The sequence below is a fragment of the Notolepis coatsorum genome (genome assembly GCF_963971535.1).
Source record: "Notolepis coatsorum genome assembly, chromosome: 4".
In the NCBI taxonomy this organism is placed as follows: Eukaryota; Metazoa; Chordata; class Actinopteri; order Aulopiformes; family Paralepididae; genus Notolepis; species Notolepis coatsorum.
The window spans coordinates 46,587,810-46,609,273 of NC_140168.1; the positions used below are offsets into that span (position 1 = coordinate 46,587,810).

At 51.5% G+C, this 21,464-nt stretch overlaps 1 pseudogene across 1 annotated transcript in view; it reads right to left on the reverse strand.

Annotated features, from left to right (window-relative positions):
- Positions 1–21,464, reverse strand: part of LOC311226505 (gamma-enolase-like) — an 87,339-nt pseudogene that overhangs the window by 31,977 nt on the left and 33,898 nt on the right. The gene's annotated exons all lie outside the window — the stretch shown is intronic.

Consider the following 21,464-nt stretch of genomic DNA (forward strand, 5'->3'; position numbering starts at 1 on the left):
GAGAGAGGAGAGGAGAAGGAGAGAGAGGAGAGAGAAGAGGTGAGTAGAGGATGAAGGAGAGGAGAGGACAGGAGAGGAGAGGAGAGGAGAGGAGGAGAGGAGAGGAGAGGAGAGGAGAGGACAGGAGAGGAGAAAGGAGATGAGAAGAGAGGAGAGGAAAGGAGAGGAGAGGAGAGAGAGGAGAGGAGAGGTGAAAGGAGAGGAGAGAAGAGGAGAAGAGAAGAGATGTGAGGAGAGGATGAAGGGGAGGAGATGAGAGGAGAGGAGATGAGAGGGGATGAGAGGAGAGAGAGAGAAGGAGAGGAGAGGAGAAGAGAGAGAAGAGAGGAGAGAGAGGAGAGGAGAGGGAAGGGGTGGAGAGGATAGGGTAGGAAAGGAGAAAGAAGAGGAGGGAGAGGAGAGAAGAGGAGAGAGGATGAAGGAGAGGAGGCGAGAGGGAAGAGGAGTGGAGAGATAGGGTAGGAAAGGAGAAAGAAGAGGAGAGGCGAGGCGAGGAGAGGAGAGGAGAGGAGAGGAGAGGAGAGGAGAGGAGAGGAGAGGAGAGGAGAGGAGAGGAGAGGAGAGGAGAAGGAGATGAGAAGAGAGGAGAGGAAAGGAGAGGAGAGGAGAGAGAGGAGAGGAGAGGTGAAAGGAGAGGAGAGAGAGGAGAAGAGAAGAGATGTGAGGAGAGGATGAAGGGGAGGAGATGAGAGGAGAGGAGATGAGAGGGGATGAGAGGAGAGGAGAAGGAGAGGAGAGGAGAGGAGAAGAGAAGAGAGAGAGGAGAGGAGAGGAGAGGAGAGGAGAGGGAAGGGGTGGAGAGGATAGGGTAGGAAAGGAGGAAAGAAGAGGAGAGGAGAGGAGAGAAGAGGAGAGAGGATGAAGGAGAGGAGGCGAGAGGGAAGAGGTGGAGAGGATAGGGTAGGAAAGGAGAAAGAAGAGGAGAGGCGAGGCGAGGCGAGGAGAGGAGAGGCGAGGAGAGGAGAGGAGAGGAGAGGAGAGGAGAGGAGAGGAGAGGAGAGGAGAGGAGAGGAGAGGAGAGGAGAGGAGAGGAAAATATATCAAGATTTTATCATCCGTTTAATTTAAATAAATTGCTCCATATTTCAATTAAATTAGACAGCTTTATTAATCCCAGTGGGGAAACTAATTTGCCACCAAATGAACTCAACAATCAATAACACCATGAGAAGCCATTTGAGACATGATTGACAGCTAAATGGTTTCTATGGATCACGTCTAAAAAATATGACCTCTGCTGGAATAAAATACATTCTGAGTCATTCAGTAGAACACAGAGACATCACTAGTCGCTCACTGAATGAGCTCCTGAGTCTGTTTAAAAACACTGTATAATGGATGGCCTTCAAAATACAGAAACATTTTTAGATTGGCCAGTGACCTCAAGTGAATCTGGGGTAAGGCAAATCACTGAGCCAGCCTTACTGATCATCTTATTGATCCTGTCTTTATCATCCTCAGTGATGCTGCCCCCCCCCCCCCCCCCATCAGAGCACAGCATAAAATACAACACTAGTTAAGAGTCCCTAATACAGAACACGAAGAAGCTTCAAAGGATCTACAGTAAGCTTCCTCAAGAAGAATAGTCTTGACTGAGCCTTCTTCAATACAACCTCAGTGTTCTTTTTCCAGTTTAATTTACAGTCCAGGTAGAAACCAAGATATTTTACTGGACAAATCTGCTGACCCTTAATTGTCACCGGGAGGAGATCCGGAAGAATTTCCTGAATTTCCCCAAGGGGATCAACAAAGGAATATCTTATCTTATCTTATCTGATCTTAAATCAATCCTTAACTCTCTGTCACATCCCTTGTTATGATCAAGTCTTTATGATCTGCTTTTTTTTCATGAATCTGTTGTTGTTTCCTGTCTATTTTAATTGCTTGTCTGTGTTTATTTATCTCTCCTGTTTATTATGGTGATTATGTATGTAAAGATTGTATGTAAATCTTTCTTTCCTTATTTTGAAATCGTTTTTTTTTTTTTTTTTTTTGCTCTACATTATACATTTCACTAAAAACTAGCGACTTACAAGTTCTGTACGACAAGTCAGCAGGAAGGGTACAACTTCTTCAGCTGAGTAACAATGTTCATTGTTAAAAAAGAAATGACCCTAGTTATATGAGTATAGCGAGCGCTCTGCTCTATTTGGAACTATCCCTTTATCCACTCTAATAATGAATAAACTGTGAGGATTCGCCGTTTCCCTGGACCTTTAATTCCCTGTCTCCTCACCTCACCAGCCCCCACCTTTGGACTTTCCCTGTCTACTCTCCTCAACAGCCCCCACCCTTGCGATGTTTTACTCTCCTCTGCTCTTCACCGGCCCCCACCCTTGGACTACCTTTCACAGCTGTCATAGGTTATGATTAGCGCCCCAGAGGGCTTTAAATACCTGGACCTCCCCTCCAGTCCTGGTCGGGTCGTTCTGTATGCTGGTTCGGTGTTCTGGACTCTGTATCTTTATCTGTGTTCAGTGTTCATGGAGTCCTGGACGTTACCATCACCTGCCGCGTCTCCGGCGTGAGACGACGTGCCAGCCATCACCACCTGTCGCCGTTTGCCTGGAGTGGGACACCGTCTGCGCTTTCTAATCCTCTACGGGAGGTTTTCCAGTGTTCCCACTCCAGACGTCAAGCCGGTGCGCATCGCTTCCTATTCCACGGGAGGATGCGTCTCTTCGCCCCGGTCCCCTGGGACCCCGGTGTTCTGCGCTGCCAGTCTGCAGCATCCGAGGGGGGATCTCCGTGCCAGGCCTGGAGTGGTGTTCCCACTCCAGATGTCAAGCCGGCGCGCTCCCACTCCAGACGTCAAGCCGGTGCGCATCGCTTCCTATTCCACGGGAGGATGCGTCTCTTCGCCCCGGTCCCCTGGGACCCCGGTGTTCCGCGCTGCCCGTCTGCTGCATCCGAGGGGGGATCTCCGTGCCAGGCCTGGAGTGGTGTTCCCACTCCAGACGTCAAGCCGGCGCGCTCCCACTCCAGACCAGACGTCAAGCCGGCGTGCTCCCACTCCAGACGTCAAGCCGGCGCGCATCGCTTCCTATTCCACGGGAGGATGCGTCTCTTCGCCCCGGTCCTCTGGGACCCCGGTGTTCTGCGCTGCCCGTCTGCAGCTTCCGAGGAGGATCTCCGTGCCAGGCCTCCGCCGTCGGAAACCCTGCCATCCCTGTAAGCAGCTCTGGCCCTCGCCCTGTCCAAGGCCTTAACCCTGTTCTCTGTCCCTGTCTCCAGCCCGCCTCTCTGGGCCTCTGTCCCTGTCCCCCTCTCCAGTGCCCCCTGGTCCTGGTCCTTGACTTTTTGCCCTGGCCCTGTCCCTTAGCCCCTTAGCCTGCTCGCCTCTTAAAGGCACAGTGCCGCATTTTCCCTATATTCTTTGACTCCAGTGTTTTTGTGTTCTCCCTTAAAGGGACAGTGCCGCCTTTTGTTATGTAATGAATAAATGCCCTGTTTTGGCTCACTCTCATACCTGTCTTGTGTTGTGCGATTGGGGTCGGTTACAAACCATAACAGTACGACCCGACCCGTCGACGACCCCAGCCAGCACAGACAGTGTATGTGAGTTTGCCCTTTTTAGTTCCCTTTAGTTCCCTCTAATTCCCTCTAGCTCCCTGTTAGTTCCCCTGTTAGTTCCCCTGTTAGTTCCCCTGTTGACTCCCCTGTTGACTCCCCTGTTAGCCTCGTTAGCTCCCCTGTTAGCCTCGTTAGCTCCCCTGTTAGCTACCCTGTTCCCCGCTGCTAGGACTGCCCCTTCAGCTAGCAAGGTCAGTCTCCCCACTGCTAGGACTGCCCCTTCAGCTAGCAAGGTCAGTTTCCCCACAGCTAGGACTGTCCTTCCAGCTAGCTTGTTCTCCTTTGCTAGTCCAGCCCTGTCTGCTAGCCTAGCTACGGCAGCTAGCGCAGCCTCTATGCTATTGTAGCAGTACAGCTAGCATAGGCCCTGTAGCTAGCAATGCTCTGGCAGCTACCCAGTCCCTCTGCTAGCCCCACTTTAGGTGCAGCCTCCCCTGCTAGCATGGCCCAATTTTTTTTGTTTGTTGCTTTGTCATGTCCCCTGCCCCGCTGTCTGATTTTTTTGGGTCGCCCGGTGGCTCCCGTGGAGGGGGGGGTACTGTGAGGATTCGCCGTTTCCCTGGACCTTTAATTCCCTGTCTCCTCACCTCACCAGCCCCCACCTTTGGACTTTCCCTGTCTACTCTCCTCAACAGCCCCCACCCTTGCGATGTTTTACTCTCCTCTGCTCTTCACCGGCCCCCACCCTTGGACTACCTTTCACAGCTGTCATAGGTTATGATTAGCGCCCCAGAGGGCTTTAAATACCTGGACCTCCCCTCCAGTCCTGGTCGGGTCGTTCTGTATGCTGGTTCGGTGTTCTGGACTCTGTATCTTTATCTGTGTTCAGTGTTCATGGTGTCCTGGACGTTACCATCACCTGCCGCGTCTCCGGCGTGAGACGACGTGCCAGCCATCACCACCTGTCGCCGTTTGCCTGGAGTGGGACACCGTCTGCGCTCTCTAATCCTCTACGGGAGGTTTTCCAGTGTTCCCACTCCAGACGTCAAGCCGGCGCGCTCCCACTCCAGACCAGACGTCAAGCCGGCGCGCTCCCACTCCAGACGTCAAGCCGGCGCGCATCGCTTCCTATTCCACGGGAGGATGCGTCTCTTCGCCCCGGTCCTCTGGGACCCCGGTGTTCTGCGCTGCCTGTCTGCAGCTTCCAAGGAGGATCTCCGTGCCAGGCCTCCGCCGTCGGAACCCTGCCATCCCTGTAAGCAGCTCTGGCCCTCGCCCTGTCCAAGGCCTTAACCCTGTTCTCTGTCCCTGTCTCCAGCCCGCCTCTCCGGGCCTCTGTCCCTGTCCCCCTCTCCAGTGCCCCCTGGTCCTGGTCCTTGACTTTTTGTCCCTTAGCCTTAGCCCCTTAGCCTGCTCGCCTCTTAAAGGCACAGTGCCGCATTTTCCCTATATTCTTTGACTCCAGTGTTTTTGTGTTCTCCCTTAAAGGGACAGTGCCGCCTTTTGTTATGTAATGAATAAATGCCCTGTTTTGGCTTACTCTCATACCTGTCTTGTGTTGTGCGATTGCGGTCGGTTACAAACCATAACATAAACTTTCACATGCACACACCTACTACCTCCGCCTGGCCACACCCACATCCGAACTCTGAACTTTACACTTTATATATATATGTATTTAAATGATTAATCCTCCACTGCACTGTTTTTTGTCCTGTGTCTGTGTTGGTGTTGTTGTTACTGTGAAAAAAGAAATGAAAAATGCATACACTGTAATGCTGCAACAATTACCAATGTGTTTTTACACACATGGCTTAATAAAGGAATCTGAATCTGAATCTGAATCTGAACATAAGCGGGGTCGTGACCACACAATCAGCTCCTTCCCAGTTCCCAAGTCTTTCACCACCGAAGGCAAAGACCATGGGGTCCTCGTGAGTCAGAGCAGAGCGCTCGCTATACTCATATAACTATGGTTATAGGATAACCGTATGTTATAGATCGTATAGCTTCACCCCCTATGTTTAGTTTAACAGGAGGCGGTTGTTCCCTTAACCCACAAAGAAAACTCAGAAACATAACTGCGTGTATACACAGGCTATACAAGCAGCACAAGTGTTTCAGTTTTCAAAGGGTTAACCCAGGCCAACAGGTAGACGAGAATGAGTTCGGACCTGGGCCCGGCGGACCGGGACCTACAGTCACAGGGATGCCTAGAGGAGTTGACAACAACCTCCCCGACAGCCCTCTCCCAGCCCCGTCCTAGCAGGGAGGGAGGGGTGAAACAAATGGAGGGACCAAGCCCCCTTAACACAGCGCAAGGTACAACACAGTATGGACCAAGCACGACACTGTTAAAGGAAAACTCCAACATTTTGGGAAATTAGCTTATTTAACATCTTCCCTGGAGTTAGACAAGAAGATATATACCTTTTTTGTCTCTGTGCGTGCATTTAGCTTTGGGAACAGTCGCTCCGTTTGCATAGCTTAGCTTCATCACTGGAAGTGAGGCAGGACAGTAGCCTGACGTTCCCTACAGGTTTGTTGATATTCTCATTCCTTCAAAGGATCCGAACCGATTGAAGTTTATGGATACCATGACTTAAAATCCTCTTACCTTGACGATTAAAAGCCTCCCCAATTTAGAAAACAGTAATCCAATGGCTGGTATTGATAATATACTACTAACTACTGGACGCTCGGAGCTAACCGGAGCTAACACAGAACAGGATGGTAAAGCAAATATAATGACTTCCTTTCTGGGGTTTTCAAAATAAAAGTGCGACGTTTATAGCAGCGGAAAACGTTTATTTTGTACATTATCTAACGTTAACACGAACCTAAACTAAAGTTACAACTAACCTAAAGTTATCGTCAAGGTAAGAGGATTTTAAGTCATGGTATCCATAAACTTCAATCGGTTCGGATCCTTTGAAGGAATGAGAATATCAACAAACCTGTAGGGAACGTCAGGCTACTGTCCTGCCTCACTTCCAGTGATGAAGCTAAGCTATGCAAACGGAGCGACTGTTCCCAAAACTAAATGCACGCACAGAGACAAAAAAGGTATGTATCTTCTTGTCTAACTCCAGGGAAGATGTTAAATAAGCTAATTTCCCAAAATGTTGGAGTTTTCCTTTAAGGGCAACCCGTGGTGGCATACATATGACACACACATCCACGACATCAATCCCTGTGATGCCCGGCCCGACCCGGCCTTTTCCCCCCGGAAAAGCACAAAGTCCTTCGGGGTACCAGAACAGCAGATCTGCGCCCCGGCGGACAACGGGTTAACTGACCTGGTCAGGCGCGACCAGAACCAGTCCCGCATTCTAGTCACGCCGCCATCCCCAGTCCTAAGAGGGGGGTAGGTACGCGTGTCGATCCAAAACATCACAGAGGGCGCCACCAAGACGGTCAGTACGCGAATGCACTGCGCCTGGTGGCCCACCTCATGGGCGTGAGACCCCTCCGCCAATGTTTTGATCTACTCCGTCATCTCCCCCCGGAGATGCACGTGAGCCGTCGAGTCTAACCTAGTGCACTGGCGCTCGGTAGAGACAAAAATCTCCTTCCCAGCCGCCTGCATAAAAAACGCCGTTTCTATGCCCTCCGCCAATTGGGCAACCAAGGCGCGCCAGCCCATAAAGTGGTTCCACATTGAAGCACCCAGGGCCAGCGCTATATGCACGTCGAGAACCCGAAAACACATCAATGGCGAATTCTAATAAGAAACACCGTTCCCTCCATGCTGTCTGGGACGAGCAGCAGGAGGCCGGTCTATAAGACACAGACACGGGTCTCATATGACGCGTCTGAGGGTAAAACCCCATCAATTCTGCTCTTCACATAAGAGGGGAAGACAGAAGTTCCCCCAGAGAGACCTCTACGTGAGTAACAATTGAAAAGGATATATGTAATAATTGGGCCAAGTGACCAATGGCCCAATACACATTTTAATAGAGAGCAGAGCAGAAAACAAACAGTTTTCGAATGCATCGCATCATCCAACTTTGACAATGACAGCGGTCTGCAGCACAGAGCCTGAAAACTCACGATTGTCTCATGGCCAATAGGAAAAACCTGCCCAGTGACGTATTCCATGGCCGAGGGGAAATCCCATGACCCACCCATCCTAATATGGCGTGGAACCATAAGCTCAGGCTTATGTGCGAACTTGCCACCTGCATTTTTATACCTTTACCCTAAAGTAAAGAAAAAACAACATACCAAAGAGAGGGCCCAAGGACCTTGGTACAATATCTATGTAAAAACACTCAACCCAGTTGTGGACTCAATGCCACGTTTACTTAACGTAGAACTTGAACACACACAACCCCCTTCATACAATAAAAAAGGCAAAAGCTCACTCTTGCTACTGCAAGAAGAACGCCGTCTTTTATGATGAGAGAAGACATAAGTCTCGACCAAGTGCTAGCTACAGGCCTTGCTAAGACATACATAATAGCGACCAAAACAATTTTCAACTGTAGCTGCGGGTTTACACCGTATCCCCAAAATATAGTGAATCAACACACATTTTGTAAACAAAATCATATTTGAGGGGGGGGGGGCAAACCGGGGAATAATTTCACCCACCCCCTCACCACCTCACCCCTGATACGACGCCAAAAGAAAACAGAGTCGTGACACCGGGTGCATGGTGCGCCAGATGAAGTACACACTCACTGTTAGAGTAAAGCTGTACATCATGCACGCCACCACAGCCGATAACCACGTTTGAAAACAGGTTTTATCCACGGCTCTGCTTATGTGTGAAAACTTGCCACTCGTTATTTTTCACCATTACCCTTAAGCAAAGAAAATAACAAGCTAAGAGAGGGACTCAAGCCCTTGATCACGTACCACTATGTATAGCGCTGTAGGTTAACACCCAGCCAGTTGTGGACTCACGCCACGTTGTCTAAAGGTTACATGAACGGACACACAACTTCTCATCATACAACAAAAAACCCTAGTTCATTTTTACTCACGTAAAAAACAACGCTGTTCTTAGGTAGAGAGAAAGACATAAGCCTTGGCCAATGTTAGAACCTAAGCTATACAAAAATAGCGACCAAGACCATTTTCACACAGCACATGTCGTATCACCTAATGCAGTGAAGTAACATATCGCTGCTGGCGGGACAAAACCTCATAACTCCATTTTTTAAATATATTTTTTTATATAAATCAACTCCGTAGATCATCCTCCATATGTGTGTGTGGGTTTTACAAAGTTTAAACAATGGGAAAGCATTAAACCGATCATCTGTCTAAACCTCCTAACTCTATTCACCCTCAAATCTGTGTTAGTTTTTTTCATCTGCTGAAAAGTTGGGTTTTTGGAGTTATGAGGTTTTGTCCCGACAGCAGCGATATGTTTTGTTAAACAAATACATCGTTATTAACCAAAAACCCAGGGGGGAGGAAGGAAGAGTGGGGCAATGTCCTATGGAAGAAGTGGCGGCAGCTGGAGCCTCGCTCCGGCGGGACGCCCCCCTCCTGCGGCCGTCATGGCGCAGGCCTGACGACATCTTCTGCCAGAGATGACGCCGTAGTCAGAGTACCAGGGCCTGCTACTTCCTCACGGCTAGCGCCAATGGTTGTAGCACAAGCTAACAGTTTAACTCCAGGCTAACTGATAGCATCAAGCTAACGTTACGAGCCGAGCGTAGCCGCCTGCTAACGTCGTAGCTTAACAGCTAACTGGCTAACAGTTAGCTTCTACCGGCTATCGATAGTATCGATAGCCACTAGCTAATGCAGAAGTAAACTAAGTGTCTACTACTGAAGCTGTACAACGTGAGAAATAGCGATACAGGCCAACACTACTGACAGCCGCTGTCTCTTCCTCTTTTTATCCAAAGAAAAAAGGGAAAAAAGGCAACACACGTCCCACTCACAGGACGGTGTTCACCAAACACAGCGGTATCGACAGTAAGCCCCATTGCGAACGCATCGCATCCACGCGGGCTGCAGCCGACTTGAGCTCGGAGATATTCTCATAATGAAACACCAAGCTCACCCCCCCTCGCGCCGGGTGTTTTCCGTCTTGAAAAGCGGGGCCAGCGCGGCGGCAGAGGGTATCCATTGTCCAGAGACCCGGGGAATTGAACAGCAGATTCGGAGTCACGGTCCCAGGAAAACAAAGCTACGACTTCACTGAGGAGGAGTCTATGTTATCGTGGGGCATCAAACTAGAACCCCCTCCACGCCGCTAAGGGGCAACGAAAGGATTCTAGCCTGGAGCCGACCTTCGCAAGCTTGTACAGTTGTCCCCTCACAACTGACACACCCGAGGCTCGCGTCGCAAAAACATCACCCGCCCAGGGAGACCGTCAGCTCTCACACAGCCGACGTCTCCTGAGGCATAATAGTATCCAGCTGTAGAGCTGGAGACAATGCCGGCGGGGATTGCTCAGCGACGCATGCCCCAATGTAAAGCGCCGGTGGAGGTCAGAATGATCATCATCTTCTAGACTCTCCAGTGGTGAAGACATTATCGCTTTACTTTCTCGAAAAATAGTGAGAGAGAAAACAAAGATACAATGTCAACGCAGCTCCTCTTCTCCATTAACTACTTTAGCACTAAACTTAAAGTGGTGTGTTACAGACACTTTCGGTGGTGAAAGTAGGGAAGGAACTAGAACAGGCGGAGGTAGTAGGTGTGTGCATGTGAAAGTTTATTCATTATTAGAGTGGATAAAGGGATAGTTCCAAATAGAGCAGAGCGTGAAGCTATACAATCTATAACGAAAGGTTATCCTATAACCTAGTTATATGAATACTGGCAGAGCGTCTCGCTCCTGCCATTATGAGATAACTCTTATCTCCTAGCACCTACTGTGCTCATGAACAAACAATTTGCACCCATGCACCTGACCAGGCCACGCCTCCTATAAGACGCCGGACATGGTCACACTCTACCTTCCTCGGAAAAAAAAGTTTCCAAGATTGAAAACCCAACCAAGGGACCTCAGGGCGCTAAATTATAGGATAACCTTTCGTTATATATCATACTGGTCATCGCGTCTCGCTCCTGCCATTATGAGATATGGGGAAGAGCAGACGCGTGACTCGACAAGTGTAACCCCTGAGGGCCCGTAAGCCCCACTACCAGGGAGGAGGGGAGTCCCGTCCCCCCGGCTGTCCTAATGAAGGGGGGGAGGCAGTCAACTCCACCAAGTGCGAAAAAGGGGGAACCAGAGACCGCTGAAAAACGCACAGCACAGGCGAGACCACGTGTGACACATCACCCCGTGGCACACACCTACACACCCCTGCTAGCCCACCGAAGGCGGGACGCAGGAGAGGTCCCAGACCTCAGAACCGCCTGGGAGACAGAATCCCCAGTCATGTCCAGGGAAAACTTAACGAAGGGACCCCGGGGAGGACCAGGAGGCCGCAGCACAGATGTCCTCCACCGAGGCCCCCCCTAACAGGTCAGCAGCCCGAGGGGGGACCTGTCCAGCCAACGCGCAGCAAAAAGCAACGCCCCCGCACAACCAATGTGACAGGTGCTGCTTGGACAGCGCCTCACCCGTGCAAGGGCCACCGTAACAAACAAACAGTTGAACGGAAGCCCTGAGAGCCCGAGTCCTGAGGTAAACCCCCAGAGCACGGACAGGACACAACAGGTGAAGGCCCGCCTCCAACTCACTAGCGTGAGGAGGCGGACGAATGCCTGAACCACAATATCCCTGGAGCGAAAGAGCTCCGGATATTCTTTGGCACGAAGACCGGATTAGGCCTCAGAGTGGCACCGCTATCGGCCGAATAGACAGGCACTCAGGCCGCACCGAGAGAACACACAGCTCACCCACGCGTTCAGCGGAGGTGATGGCCAAAAATAATGCGGTCTTCAAGACAGCAGATCCAATGGCGCCTGCTCAAGAGGGGCCTCCGACAACCGGCCCAGGACCAGTTGGAGGTCCCACTCGGAGACAGAGAACGTTCCACAGGCTTGAGACGCAGAGCGCCAAGCAGGAATGTTCCACGAGAGGGTGGCTGAACAATGTCCGCCCCCACACTCGACCATACGCCACCCCCCAACGTAAGCCGCGGTAGAGGACGGAGCGTGCGCATACCGGATAGCGTTAACCACAGAATAGTCAAGACGCATCCCCACCAGATTCACACTGTCAGCAGCCAAGCCTAGAGGCTGCCCCAGAACAGGAGGCAGAACAGAGTTCCGCGTGCCTGAGAGAGGGCCCGCGGTGACCACGGAACAGGCCATGGCGGGGCCACCAAGAGCTGAATCAGGGCTGGGGACCACACAGCTGAGCCCCGGCCCGGCGCGACCAGCTGAGCTATCAGGTGAAAGGGGGGGAAAGCGTACAGAATCCCGGACGGCCACGGAATCGGTCCCAGACCTGCCTGACTATGTCTGGACGTAATCCCCACTCGTCAGGGTGAGGACCGCCCTGTGACATCACACCTGCACCCACATTCACCCTGCCGGGGATGTGGAGAGCCCTCAGGCAGAGCAGATGGAGAACGCCCATAGCCAGAGCCCGACCGCCGCCCGGTACAGTCGGGGGGAGCGCACTCCACCCTGTCTGACAATATACGACGCTGACGTTGTGTTGTCCATCCTGATCAAAACATGCTTGCCCACCACAAGGTGGTCGAGCCGTTTGAGAGCCAGAAGGACTGCCTTCAAATCCAACACATTGAATGTAGCGCAGACCGGGCAGCATGGCAGCTGCCCCCTACTGCGTTGGCCCGACACGTCCCCCCCCCATCCCATGAGGGAGGCGTCGGTGAAGACCGTGACGTGTGACAGCCTGCTGCCCACAGGGACCCCGCAGGTAAGGGCACCAGACCCTCCCCAGAAGACGAGGTCCCCCAGTACTGACATGGGAACCTTCAGCTGCTTCCATATGTCTCACACCGGGTCCATTTCCCTACTGGAAAAAACCACCTCTACATCCTCCCCATGAAGAGGAGGCCAAGAGGGACCCCAGCAGCAGGCGCATCACGGACAGCGCCGTAACCGTCCTAGGACGGAACCACCCGAGTGCGCCGAGAACCCAACCACTCGCCGCCGCTCCGAGAGGGATGCCCATATAGACCTTGAGCTTAGAAAAAGCCCAAGTACTCCACCCATTGACTGGGAAGAGGAGCTAACTCTACTTCCAGTCTACAGCAAAACCCAGGCTGGTGAGACATCACCTGCCTGGTATGAGACCTGGCGATCTACCCTGACCGGCCAAGGACCAGAACGTCGTCCAGGGCAGAATACAATTCGTAACCCCCGATGACGCAGAGGCCCCAGTGCCGTCTACACCCACTTGGTGAAGATGCGGGGAGCCAGAGAATAGCCTAACGGCAGCCTCTGGTACCCGTACGCTATTTCCTGCAAAGGAAGCGTAGGTAAGCCCTAGGATGGAAGATCGGGATGCGAATACGCATCCTACAGGTCTATGGAGGTGAACCAGTCCCCCACCTGACAGCGTCTAACAGGTGGGAGACGGTCAACATTCTGAACCTTCCATGGGATAGGTCCAGTATGGGTCTGACCCCCCCCCCCCCCGATTTCTCGGGCACCAGAGAATACCGTGAGGAAACGCCATGCATCGCGTCCTCCTTTGGGACCATGGCTTGCTTCGCCAACAGAGATTGGATCTTGTCGGCCAGAGCTGTCACTGCTGTTGACTCTGACAATAGGGTCTGTACCAAACCTGAAAACGGAGGGTGGGGTAGCACAAACTGCAACACAAGCCCTCGCCTCAGCATTCTCTCCATCCACCTTGACATATGGCACTGCTGTAGCCATATGTGATGATAATCCCAGGCGCCCCCGCCGCCACTCGGCGCTGGTCCGCCAGGAACCGTAGATAGGCGGCCCGGTCCCACCCGCTGTGCGTTGCCAACCCTGGACCCGCCAACCCTGGACCCGTTCTACAGCTGGACATGCAAGACGTGAGGTCCCCACACTGCCCGATAGGGTGGGTTCCTACACACCGTAGCCCTGCAGTGATATTACTACCACCCAAATCACGCGTGCCTGACTGACCACCGGCGGTTTTCCGGCCTGGCGAGGGCGGGGCCGGGGGAACTCGCGCTGCGACCCCAAGGGCCTCGAGCTCCCCCGCTGACAACCTTTGTTGTTGACAGACACAACACCAGGCTCACCAAACACAGACGCAGAACGTGTGGCGTGGGAGCCACTTGACAGCACAACATTCTCATGGACAGACCCAGGCCTAGCCAGCAACTGGGTGTCAGCCCCTGTCCCCATGAGAAGCGAAACGTGGGGCCGCTTGCGCTTCATTGAAGGCACGCGGCCCGCAGCCAAAGGAAACAAATCAGAGCCCTTATCCCGCTGGTGTTGGCGGGGGAGTGACCGGAGAGCGAGCTAGACACAGCTAGATGGCAACGTTTTTTTAGGGCGTGCTCATCTAATGTAGCCGATCCCGCCACGGCCTTGAGATCACCTGTTGTCTTTGTGTCCAGGGTACCTAAGGCGGGGGAAACATGGCCGCTGGTTGGGGGCCTCGCCACAGCCGCTGGCGAGGCCGTGCCCTCACCTCTGGCTGCGCGGTGTGAGGCGGTGTGGGGCCTAGGTCAAATACCGCCTGCGCTCCTGCGGAAAGACCAAAGTCCCTCTGCGGAGAGGGGAGCCCTGAGGAGGGAAAAAACTTCTCTCCTTCTCAAGGGGAGACTGATCCAACCAAGATGTCTATAAACAAGCGTTGACAGCATCCTAGCCCTCCCTGCGGTTATAGCGGACGGGACACCGTTCCACCATGTCAGAGGCAAAGGACTGATCCCACCTGCTTCACAAGCACAGAGCACCAGTGGTGGCTGCAGACAAAAGACTGTGAAGCCCTGCCGGTAGCACTTTATAATAACACCCTGTTATAATACATTTATAAGGTATTTGTAGATAATGAACTAATCATGAACAAACCATTTATATACATTCATAAATGATTATTAAATCATTTATAACTATATTTGTATAACATTTACAGATTAGTTCTACATTATTTATAACTCATTATCAACATTGTTTGTACTTGATTTGTTCATCATTAAATAATGTTGTTTAATGTGTAGTAACACATTTGTAGATGCTTTGAAAAATGGATATGAAAAAACGACTATAGCGTATCTCCATTTATTTTTCATGTTCAACAAATGATTTGTTAAGACATTCATAAAACATTTATAAATCATTTGCAGATGCTATCGTGGGGGCCAATCTAAAGTGAAGCCTATTCATCATTAACAAGTGTCTAATACAGTTAATTATTTGTTTACTTTTTCATCACATGTTACAAATGTTGTAGGCAGCTTTCGGATACACCCTTCTTTGTGACATCAAACAGTGACAGAATTAGGACTAAAGATAAATGCAATTTTATTAACATATAAAATACATGTACATGACATAGTGTAACATCGGGGGGCACTAGGACCCAGGAGTACCCTGGCCAGGTATTGAAGAGTATCTAGAGAGGAAGTCTCACGCGAGCGAGACTTGACGTCACGTGTGTTGTCGTCTGTTTGAATGGAAGCACAAGTTATCCGTGCTGCGTCTATACTTTCGCTTTTAATAAGGTATGAGAAGGTTAAACACCTTTTTTTGTTGGTAAATCTATTCCATAATTTCCGACCTACAAACAACTCTTATATGTTGTGTAGACGTTCGTGTAGATGTGGTGGCCGCTAACGTTACATTTGGTCCTAATGTGTGCTCAGTGTGCTCAGTGATAATGACACGACACAAATAATTATTACTCTTGTGTGTCGTGTCGTCATCACATACATACTGAGCACTGAGCACACATTAGGAACAAATGTAACGTTAGCGGCCACCACATCTACACGAACGTCTACACAACATATAAGAGTTGTTTGTAGGTCGGAAATGATGGAATAGATTTACCAACAAAAACAACAAAAAAGGTGTTTAACCTGCTCATACCTGAAAAGCGAAAGTATAGACGCAGCACGGATAACTTGTGCTTCCATTCAAACAGACGGCAACACACGTGACGTCAAGTCTCGCTCGCGTGAGACTTCCTCTCTAGATCCTCTTCAATACCTGGCCAGGGTACTCCTGGGTCCTAGTGCCCCCCGAAGTTACACTATATGTCATGCACATGTATTTTATATGTTAATAAAATTGCATTTATCTTTAGTCCTAATTCTGTCACTGTTTGATGTCACAAAGAAGGGTGTATCCGAAAGCTGCCTACAACATTTGTAACATGTGATGAAAAAGTTAACAAATAATGAACTGTATTAGACACTTGTTAATGATGAATAGGCTTCACTTTAGATTGGCCCCCACGATAGCATCTGCAAATGATTTATAAATGTTTTATGAATGTCTTAACAAATCATTTGTTGAACATGAAAAATAAATGGAGATACACTATAGTAGTTTTTTCATATCCATTTTTCAAAGCATCTACAAATCTGTTACTACACATTAAACAACATTATTTAATGATGAACAAATCAAGTACGAACAATGTTGATAATGAGTTATAAATAATGTAGAACTAATCTGTAAATGTTATACAAATATAGTTATAAATGATTTAATAATCATTTATGAATGTATATAAATGGTTTGTTCATGATTAGTTCATTATCTACAAATACCTTATAAATGTATTATAACAGGGTGTTATTATAAAGTGCTACCGCACTGCCTCCCTAGTAGGAATACAGCAACCTCCACTGTGGTGTGCACCCATGAAGGGGTAAATGAATAAATGAACGAAAACTCCACTAACACACTGCAGAATGGGCTAGCCCATACACACAAATGTTAAGGGGATGCAGACCAGAGAAAAACACCAGTCCCGCACACAATTCATAGATTCACAAAAAGCACACCAGCCCTAGGCCTCAGCCCATCCACCCATGAAAATGGTAAACAAGCCCCCATCAAAACTCCTAACATTAGACACTGATTGACCATCAGCATGAATGGTTAAGAGGAGGGAAAACCTTTTAGTAAAGACAGCCCTCGGCGGGGAACAAGAACGGAGACCCAGCATTGTAGCATTAGCATTAGCCGCGTGCACTAGGATAGCTGGGAAAACACCCAAAACAGAGTCATGACGACCATGTTTTCCCAAATATCCTGCCCCTCGCGCCAATACACAACTCGGCTGTCTCACGGGACAACGAGCAGTATCACAAATTCTAGCATTAATGCCTGGCAGTGCAGGCCCTACCTGTGCGCAACCTAGCCCGACAGCTAGCCGCCGCGCGACGTCCCTCGATCCGCTGTCACGAGACGAGGAAACCCCAGGACAGGCCCGATGCGCTGTTAGGATGTGCCGAGAAGATTCCAGGGGCTGGTGAATCTCCGGCGAAAACCCAACATTGTGTAATTTCTCTCTGCATTTCATAACAACTAGTTCATGGAGTGCACTGCAGCGTCCATGTTGGAAACAAAAAAGAGGAAGGTAGAGTGTGACCATGTCCGGCGTCTTATAGGAGGACGCTGGGGCGTGGCCTGGTCAGGTGCATGGGTGCAAATTGTTTGTTCATGAGCACACTAGGTGCTAGGAGATAAGAGTTATCTCATAATGGCAGGAGCGAGACGCGATGACCAGTATGATATATAACTACAACCATAGCCATAACCTAACCCTTAACCTTACCCTAACCATAACCATAACCCTAACCATAACCATAACCATAACCATAGCCCTAACCTTAACCCTAACCATAACTGTAACCTAACCATAACCATAGCCATAACGTTAGGTTATGACTATAACCAAGTTCTGTTAGTTAGGGGCGATGCTTGGCATCGCCTTCTGCACTATCTCGCGTACGTGCACGCGTACTGAATAAACCACAAATGTACCTCTAATACCAGTATTAGTCTGACCACACCCCTCATCAGCTTACCTTCATAAGCAGGTGTGTGGTCACCTGCTCTCCTCCTTCCCAAGCTTTCACCACAAGGTGAGGTCAAGGGCTGCAGCGGCCGTCCGATGCCAAGCATCGCCCCTAACTAACAGAACTTGGTTATAGTCATAACCTAACGTTCTGTATCGTTAGTGGCTTAGCTTGGCATCGCTTTCTGCACAAGGGAGGCCAAGCGGAGCCACTTGGCTGACAAATACACCCCGCTGACAGCCCCCCAAAACCATCAGAACAGGGAGGGCCGAGCCCCCCCGACCCCCCCTAATGGAGGGTATCCCCCCTATTAGAGGCTTCACGGGAAGGCGACGGACCCGACCGTGCGAAGAGCTCTCAAGCAACTTAACGCACAGGGTGAGCAGACCGTGGCTTGACCCCACGACTACACACACGCACAACCCGCATGCCACCCGGGAACGAACGGAGGAACAACCTCGTTACTGCCCCCAGAATCACGGGGTCAAGGGCAAACCCAACCCCGTGGCAAGGCCGTAGCAGCGGAGCGCGAAGGAAGACCCAGACCCACCAAAAGGACTGGACCCCCGGAATGGGGGCCCGGAGAAGTCCATGATGCCAGCATCAAGACCCCACCAGGGGGGCACCTAGTGACCCCGCCCCTCACATCGCCAGCGTATTCGGACAAAGGCCCCTCAGCCGAGCGGGCCCTGTCCCCCTCAACAGCACACCGCCTGGAACACAAGCCCTGCAACAGGCAGACAGCATGGTCATAACACACAAGAGTTAACCAACGGAACAGGCAGTGCACCGGGGAAGACCAGGCAACAGGTCGTCAACCCAAGCCTGGAACAACTGCGGACGAGGCAGGCGCCAGAAAGGACAGCCGAAACAGCCGCCCCGGCGGAAGGGGCGTATGCTGGCGTTGTCGCATAACCAAGCTTTCAACAGCACGTCAGGAGCGGGATCCGTAGACCACACGGCCCCTGACAGCTGCCCACAGAAAAGCCCATACGATCGGCAGACGTCATGAACGTGCAGGGGCACCCTCAACCGGAGAACCGGGAGTTGACACTGCAGCAACACACCAGAGAACCAACCACCCAGGCATTACCCCATGCAATGGTTGGTCCCATAACCCCTCAGGAACACCCCGAAACGCACCGGTGGCACCACCGCAGCCCGCGTTCCGGTTCCCAACAGGGCCATCCCGGGCCTACAGGTCAACGGGCATCACCCCGGACCGGGCCCGGCGATACGGGGAGCACAGGATCCCAAAGGAGGTTAACCCCACCCAACAGGCTCCTCAGCGCCAAAACGCAAGAGAAGAGCGTAATATGGAAGACCAGCCCCCAGCACCCCGCACTCGGTACCAACAAGGGGTCCCATAACGCACAACCCTGTGACACCCGGATCGACCTAGCATTTTTCCCCCCGAAAAAACCCTAAGTCCCTCAGGGTACCAGAACAGCAGATCTGCATCCCCAGCGGACAACGGGTGCACTGATCTGGACCAGCGCGACCAGAACCAGTCCCGTGCCCTAACCACGCCGACCTGCCAACCCCAGGAGAAGGGGCAGATATGCGCGTCTGATCCCAACATAAAAAGAAGGCGCCACCCAGACGTGTCGGTATGAACCGCGTCCGGCGGCCCACCCCTAGGGCGTGAGACCCTTCCCATATGCCCAGACCCATTCCGTCATCATCCCCTGACATGAACGGGAACCCATCGACAACACACAGGATGTCGGAAGAGGAAAAACCCCCATCCCAATTGCTCCATAAAAACGCTGTTTCACCAAAGCAAACGAGGCGCGCCAGTCAGCAACGGCCAAAGCACATCCTGAGCCAGCACTATGTGTGCGTTTGGACATACCCACATCAACAATAGGCCGCTTAGACCACCATATTGAATCCCCAAGACGCCCAGGGAAACGACAAGAGGGGCGAGATGCAATCAACTCCATGAATGAACATTCAACTCTTTATAAAATAAAGAAAAGGCATCACATGTATGACCTAACTGCACAGCTGGGAGTAAAAAACCCTGTTTTTCACATGATTTTAATCCAGTCACTCTTCTTAATCAGAGTGTAAGACCAGATTCCCCCAGAAACACCTTCCCACATGAGACCACGGTCAAGAAAAAGATATGTAAACTGTGAGACACGTGACCAACAGACTCAAGTTTGACACAAAAACGAGCGCAGCAGGTTAAGTCCTGCGCTCTAACCTCGACATCTTTACGACACCAGCTCATGGAAGGCGTCGCCATAGCAACAACGCTATAACGGGCGGGGAAAACCCACCGGATCCTGTCATAACAGGAGTCGGTAGAATACCCCTCCCCCCCCCCCCCTCCCCCGCCAAGCACTGGCTTGGCCCTGACTGGCTCAGCAGGAAGGTCAACAACCTCTAAACCAATCAAGTGGGTAAAGGAGGGGTTTATCCGACACCCCCTCCCGAAAAACACACCTTCTATCCCTACACACAGAAAACAACCGTAGCCATTTTGAAAACCTCCGGTAGAACAAAACACATATAGCATAAGCTAATACAATGTTAGCTACCCACAAAGTGTAAAAGGGATTACAACAAAAACACAAGTCGCCTGTGCGTGAATCCCATACCCGCAGCCTAAGCTATAGGAAGACGTTGAACGAGAGTAATGGCTAGGCCATGAAAAGTGTGTACGAGCATTACTGCAACTAACAACACAGCGTTGTGAACACATACTTAGTTAAAGCAATGGAATATCACCAGTTCTAATTGCATGTGGAGCATCAAGCTAATAGAACCTATTACCGAGTGTAAGTTGCAGACCTTGCTTAAAAACTCGTAACACAACACAACTCATTCCCCCAACGTAACAGGGTAGATTCATAAAACACAACCCCACCACATGATTTGTATTGAAGAAACACACAGTTTGTTCGGCCAACCACAGTCCCCCTTATATCAGGGAACTTTTTTATTAAATAAATAATATGTGATCAAGGCACAAAATCATAGGGGGGCCGGGGAGGGTGTAGAGGAGGGGACACAGAGGGGGAAAAGTCACTCAACGGCGCCTGCCACCTCGCGCCGCTCGAGTCTGGCCACCCCGGGGAGCCCCGGAGGGACGGTAGGTTACAGTCTGCTGGACACGACGTTCCCTACCGTCTCCTCCGGACTGGGATGGGCCGGCGGTGGCTGAAGCGTCGTTTCGTCCCCTGGCCCTCTTGGCAGGGCCAGCAGCGGCGGCGGGGGCAGTGGTAGCGGCGGCGGAGACAGCTCGACGTCGCGGAAGCCTTCTGCCCCCACCGGCAAGGACGGGAGGCGGAAAATGGGGTTGGAGGATGGATCTCTCCTCTGCCATCTCTCTGCATGTTGAGGTCATCAATAGCAGGGCCTTCCCGAACAGGCCAGCGTCGGAGAGGGCGGCCGTCAGAAGAGGGGCTCTCTTCTTCTCTGGCACACGGGCCTGCTCCAGCCAAAGGTGACGCTGGCCCAGGGTGGCCAGGGCGCGCACTTTACCCATGGCTATGGCTAGCACCTGGGAGAGGTGCAGCACAGCTCCCGCAGCCTGGGTGATCTGATCGCACCTCACCTCGTTCAGATCCGCGCCGCCCGTCATTATCCCCGATACAAATCTAGCCAGGTGGGCGATGTTAGAGGCCGCAGCCAGCGACTGTGTACCGGCGATAAATGACTGGTCACCCCAATAAGCCAATCGCCTAGCCGACCTCCCCTGGAGGACCGGCTTGCATAGGGGCTCCCACACCATATCCGGACAGAGGAGCGCGGCCATCGGATTGTCAAGCCGAGGTACGCCCTCCCCCATACCTTTGACCAACCCCGACACCCGCGTAACTGGTACGTAGGCGGGAGTCAGTCCCATGATGTTGGAGACCGCCTGGCCCCGACGAACATAGGCCCCCATCGATGGGAAAAATGGGTAGACAACGTCCACCCCTCTCACCGGGGGACGCTGCCAGGGATGGCCTATGAGGTCATCAGGGACAGGAGCAGGCAATGGCTGCGGCAGCGGCACACCGTTTGCAGCGGCGGCTACCGCCATGAGCTCGGGAAACAAGGCCCGCAGTTCCCCC